This window comes from Mustelus asterias, chromosome 19 (genome assembly GCF_964213995.1).
Source record: "Mustelus asterias chromosome 19, sMusAst1.hap1.1, whole genome shotgun sequence".
NCBI classification, from domain to species: Eukaryota; Metazoa; Chordata; class Chondrichthyes; order Carcharhiniformes; family Triakidae; genus Mustelus; species Mustelus asterias.
Genome location: NC_135819.1, coordinates 5,657,179 through 5,663,434, shown reverse-complemented (window position 1 = coordinate 5,663,434; position 6,256 = coordinate 5,657,179). Strand labels below are relative to the sequence as shown.

Below are 6,256 nucleotides of genomic sequence, written 5' to 3'. Positions count from 1 at the left end.
GATCCCATTTCATCTGGTTCCCATTCACCATGTACAAATTCGTTCTGAATTTCTTTTAGATGTTTTATAGCTTCCCTGTTTTAGATTGCTCCTAATTGAATAGCAGCAGCCACATAACATACACTACTTGTTAAACATCATTATTTCCTCCTAACCAAGAAGATGAAGTGTTTGCAAGTTCTGTGCTTAGCAAGTGTTGTCCAATAGAAGGTTGTTGCCTAGTGCTGTGGTGGTTATAGCAACACTATTTATACACTTGCGCTAAACCTAGAAAGGTACTTAAGATGCATGGATATTAACAACAAGACCTAACACAATAAATTCAACATCTACCATTCAGCAATTAAAGTAGTAAAGCACTCAACAAACAAGATGTCCCTTTTTGTCACACTATTTCACCATAAAGCCACATGATCAACGGTGTCTCATACTCCTTTACTACTCAAACGCTTATCCTTGTGGCTTATGATTTTTGCACTGGACAGCATTCTTATACCATTGTAAAGCCATTTTTGTGCATTTTTTCATGTTGGGGACCAGATCAGAAACCAAGCTATATTATGAATATATATATATTTAAACTAATAAGGCAGGGGGCTGGGCTCCACAGCAGTAGGTCAGTAAGGCTAAGAGAAATAAAACACGGGGAGTATACAAAATATGACAGGACAGATGGTCTGAGGTGTGTTTGCTTTAATGCAAGTAGTATACAGGTAAGGTGGATGAACTTAAAACTTGGATTACTACATGGAACTATGATGTTGTGGCAATTACGGAGGCTTGGATGAAAGAAGGGCAGGACTGGCAACATAGCATTTCAGGATTTAGATGCTTCAGGCAAGATAGAGAGTGTGGCAAAAGAGGGGGGGGGGGGGTGTTGCTTTACTGATTAGGGAGAATGTCACAGCTGGACGGAGCGAGGACACCTTGGTGGGATCATGCAGTGAGAGACCATATGGTAGAATTCAGGAACAATCACACTGTTGGGGTTGTACTATAGACCTCCCAACAGCCAGCATGAAGTGGAGGAATTGGTATGTCAACAGATTATGGGAAGTTTTAAAAACAACAGGGTTATTGTGATGGGCGATTTTAACTTCCCCAATATAGACTGGGATTGATTTAGTGCCAGGGGCTTGGATGGGGCAGGGTTTATTCAGTGTATCCAAGAGTGCTTCTTGAGACAATACGTAGCTAGTCCAACTTGGGAAGGACCTATCTTAGACCTGGTTCTGGGAAACGAGCCTGGACAGGTGATTGATGTCTCAGTGGGGGACCATTTTGGGAACTGATCACAATTCTGTAAGTTTCAAGATACTTTATAGAAAAGGATAGAAGTAGTCCCAGAATGATTGTTTTCATTGGAGCGTTGGAGGATGAGGGGGGACCTGATAGAGGTTTACAAGATTATGACAGGCTTGGATAGAGTGGATAGTCAGAGTCTCTTTCCCAGGATCGAAGGGTCAATTACTCGGGGGCATAGGGGAAAAGTTTACAAGAGACGCAAGGGGCAAGTTTTTCACAGAGGGTGGTAAATGTGTGGAACGTGCTGCCGGAGGAGGTGGTGGAAGCAGATTCTATAACAACGTTCAAGAGGCATCTGGATAGATACATGAATAAGCAGGGAATAGAGGGATATGGACCATGTAGATGCAAGAAAATATTAGATTAGAGAGGCTGTGTCGGCACAGACTTGGTGGGCTGAAGGGCCTGTTCCTGCGAAGTTAGCTTAGAGCCTAACATTTCCTTTTGACTTTGGCATTAGGGTGAACAAAAGGTGCTTTTCTCCAAATATGATTCAGTTGACCCACTAGGAAGCTTTAGTTAGAACATAACAAAAAGAATGAGCATAACTTTTACTAATTAAAATACTTAAAACATGACAAAGTATAATTCTTAATGGCTATCCATCTCTATTGTTCCAATTTAGTAGTATCCCCATAGACAAATCCTTTCTTCAGAACCAGTTAGCACCAAAAGCAGGTATGCTTACATGGATGCTAGATTTCCAGCCTTAACACGTCTGGACAGAGATCCAGACAGACATGCCTTCTGACTCTCATACAGCAGACTCAGAAAGATCAGCAAAGCTTCAGAGGAATAAACCTGGCCTCTGGCAGATCTCAGTCTCCAGACACAGAGCTATTTCTGCTCTTCAGTTCCAAACAGCAACAGAGTTTGAATATTCTGTGTAAACCTAGCTCCACCTTGTCACATGATTTGTTCCCTGTCAATCATCCTAATTAAGCACTGCTCTGGAAAATCCCAGGGAACACTAAAACAACGGAACAGCATTAGTCCAGATTAAAACAAACATCCTAGCAATTATACTGCTTCAGTAACAATAAAAGATGCCAGTTATAGATTCAGTGGCACTGGTTAAAACAGACTTTTTTTAGAAATCCTACATATGATACATGATTCAGTTACATTTCTTAAAGGCACAGTACCATCACATTCACAATCTAAACATATGATCTGGCCTAATTTCAAAGAATCCAGCCAAACATAGATGTGAAAAAAGACCCTAAAAACTGACCAGAGCCCAATGAATCTAAACGATTGACTTTACCAAGCAAAGTGCCAATCCAAAATGTGAACAAAGCATAGTGTACTTGAATTGAAAGGTTTGGCCCCTCCCCAGGAGCCAGTCGAGGCAAGATGGGCCAAATGACCTCCTTTGTGTTGCATCATTTTATGATACTAAGATGCAAGCTCAGGTCCCAGCATTTAAAGATCTTTCACATGCACCAGCAATCACTTGACATTGGACAGCCTGTCCAAGAGCTACAGCATTCACATCAGTCTGCATGGAGCAGTTGCTCAGATTCTGTGGTATTCTAGTTAAAGGCATCAGTATGCACTGACAGGCTGAATTTATCCCTATCAAATGTATCCTGGCTACCCCGATGAATAAGTGTGGACTGGATACATCAAGACAACCTGGACCATCCAACAAACTGAACTTAAAGAATGAAATATGGCTCATCCAAAATTAAAAGTTCTCTTCAGTCATATTTAACCGTTAAAATTAAATATGACATTCACATTCAATCATATTTATAAGCTTCGTTTAAGTTTATTTATTAGTGACACAAGTAGGTTTACATTAACACTGCAATGAAGTTACTGTGAAAATCCCCTAGTCGCCACACTCTGGCACCTGCTCAGGTACACTGAGGGAGAATTTAGCATCGCCAATGCACCTAACCAGCACATCTTCCAGACTGTGGGGGGGAAACTGGAGCACCCGGAGGAAACCCACGCAGACACAGAGAGAATGCGTACAGACTCTGCACGGTGACCCAAGCTTGAAATCGAACCCAGGTCCCTGGCGCTGTGAGGCAGCAGTGCCATCCTTTGGTGTTTATAGTAATTATTTACATATGGGGAGTGGAGGCCGGTTTGAGGTGAATGTAAGTGACGAGGAGAGATTGTGAGGCTGTATGGATGGGACAAGTTGAGCGAAGGGTTGGTATTGATGTCAGTTGGAGGAGACAGCTTGAGCCTGTCATGAGGGATCTAGTCAAACACCTTGCTAAAGGGCGACACGGTAGCACAGTGGTTAGCACTGCTGCTTCACAGCTCCAGGGTCCCGGGTTCGATTCCCGGCTCGGGTCACTGTCTGTGTGGAGTTTGCACATTCTCCTCGTGTCTGCGTGGGTTTCCTCCGGGTGCTCCGGTTTCCTCCCACACTCCAAAGATGTGCGGGTTAGGTTGATTGGCCAGGTTAAAAAATTGCCCCTTAGAGTCCTGGGATGTGTAGGTTAGAGGGATTAGAGGGTAAAATATGTGGGGGTAGGGCCTGGGTGGGATTGTGGTCGGTGCAGACTCGATGGGCCGAATGGCCTCCTTCTGCACTGTAGGGTTTCTATGATTTCTATGATTTCTAAAGTCCATGTAGACAACATCCACTGCCCTTCCCTCATCAAACAGTCACCTCTTCAAAAAAATCAAGTTAGTGAGACATGACCTACCCACACAAAACCATGCTGCCTATTATTAACAAGTCCAATCACTTCCCAATGTGAATAAATCCTGTCTCTCAGAATCTTCTACAACAACTTAGGTGGGTCTGGGTTATGGAAGGAATGTTGGGAGATGGTTGGGGGAGTTAGCTGGGAGAGGTGTCTGTGTGGGGGGTTAGATGGATGGTTGGGGAGGGGTAGTTGGGTTGAGACAGGGTTTGGCAGGTGTGTGGGGCTTGAGGGGGGTAGTTACAGGGGTGGGTGTGGGGAAGGGGTTTGGGTGGTAGTTGGAGTGATGGGTGGGGGGGGATGTGGAGTTGGGTGGGGGGGTTTGGGGTAGTTGAGAGTGGGGGTTAGCTGGGGGGGGGTGTTGTGTGAGTTTGTGTGGGGGGGGTGATTGGGGATTAGTTGGGGGAGGGGTTAGTTGGGATCTGGGGGGTGGGTGTTAGCTGAGGGGTAGTTTGGGGGGGGCGGATTATGTTTGGGTGATGGGTGTGTGTGGGGGGGGGGGGTGATTGGTTGGGGAGGGGTTTATTTGGGATCTGGGAGGACATGGATGTTGAGGGGATTGTATCTCCGGGGGGGGGGGGGAGGGGTTGGGGCAAATGCCGTCCGCGCGCCTGAAATTCAAATCTAACGGCCGGTTTGATGACGTCAGAGGAACGGCAGGAGCGAGCAGAGCCGATCAGCTGATTGACAGCCAGGTTAACCAATCGATGCGACTGCTGGAAGGCTCTGTCCAATAGGCTGTACGGGGAGGCGGGAGTTCCGGTGCTGAGGTGCAGTCTCGTATTAGTGCCGAGAGAAGCGGCCGGGCCGCGGACAGAGCGCGAGGGCGAGGCCTTGCTGGCGCAAGCGGACAGGTGGAGGTACGGGCTGGGTATCGGTGCGCTCGCTGAGGGAGATTAACAACGGAGCCGCATTGTGAAATGCCAAGCTTAACGCTAGAACTTTGAATCCAATTGGATGATGTGTGAAACTCTGTGATTGGCAACTGAAGCAACCAACCAAAGCATCAATCTAACATGCAGGATTAGAGCCAATGAGAGGGTAGCAGCTCCTGATTGACAGGAGGATTAGCGAATGGAGATGCTGGTTGCTTCAGTCAGGGGTCCATTGGTTTGTTTCTAATCCAATGGGCGATGAGGATTGTGTGTTCTGTCCAATGGTGGATTGGGATGAGGGTGGGGTTGTATGGTAGCGGGTGATTGGTCGCTGGGTCGGGTTCCCCGGGCCTGGAAACCAATCCGGCCCGCGGAGTATCCCCGGGCCTGGCTCCGCCATTCGGCAAGACCATGGCGGATCTCCTCCAACTCCATTAGCCCACACTATTCCCATCTCCCTCAGTAACTATATAACTAAGGAGCTTGAGTACACCCAGCTGAAGATGCACAACTCTCAGGGCAGAGACGCTTAAAATAGCAGCAGGAGTGGACCATTCAGCTCCTTGGTCAGCCCTGCAATTCAACATGATCATGGCTCTCTACACCATACTCTCCCTATACACCTTGGCATCTTTGTACTCGAGAAATCTATATTTCTTGTATATACTCAGTGAATCGTCCCCACAGCCAGAATTCCACAGGTTCACCACCCTCCGAGTGAAGAGGTTTTTCCTTGTATCACAGAATTTTTAAGGCGCAGAAAAAAGTAATTTCGCTCATCGTGTCTACTGGCTCTCCAAGTGAGCATCGTGATTCAGTGCCATTCCCCTGCCTTTTCCCTCTACGCCTACACGCTGTTTCTATTCAAGTAATCACCTAATCCTCGGGTGGATGGAGCTATTACAAGGGGGCATAACTATAAGGTTCATGGTGGGAGATATAGGAGGGATGTCCGAGGTAGGTTCTTTACTCAGAGAGTGGTTGGGGTGTGGAATGGACTGTTTGCAGTGATAGTGGAGTCAGACACTTTAGGAACATTTAAGCGGTTATTGGATATGCACATGGAGCACACCAGGATGATAGTGAGTGGGAAAGCTTGATCTTGGTTTCAGATAAAGCTCGGCACAACATCGTGGGCCGAAGGGCCTGTTCTGTGCTGTACTGTTCCATGTTCTGAGTAATGCGGGAAATTATAGGCCGGTAAGTTTGACGTCAGTAGTAGGTAAATTATTGGAAGGAGTATTAAGAGATAGGATCTACAAATATTTGGATAGACAGGGACTTATTAGGGAGAGTCAACATGGCTTTATGCGTGGTAGGTCATGTTTAACCAATCTATTAGAGTTTTAGAAACATAGAAAAACTACAGCACAAAACAGGCCCTTTGGCCCCACAAGTTGTGCC

At 46.2% G+C, this 6,256-nt stretch overlaps 1 protein-coding gene across 2 annotated transcripts in view; it reads left to right on the top strand.

Annotated features, from left to right (window-relative positions):
* The first annotated feature begins 4,738 nt into the window (after window positions 1–4,738).
* elof1 (elongation factor 1) overlaps window positions 4,739–6,256 on the top strand; it is a 31,658-nt gene continuing 30,140 nt past the window's right edge. The window contains exon 1 of one of the 2 annotated variants that reach the window (XM_078234927.1): window positions 4,739–4,837. The gene's annotated coding sequence lies outside the window, so the exon portion shown is untranslated. The remainder of the gene's footprint in view (window positions 4,838–6,256) is intronic. The other variant, XM_078234928.1, reaches the window with a different exon arrangement.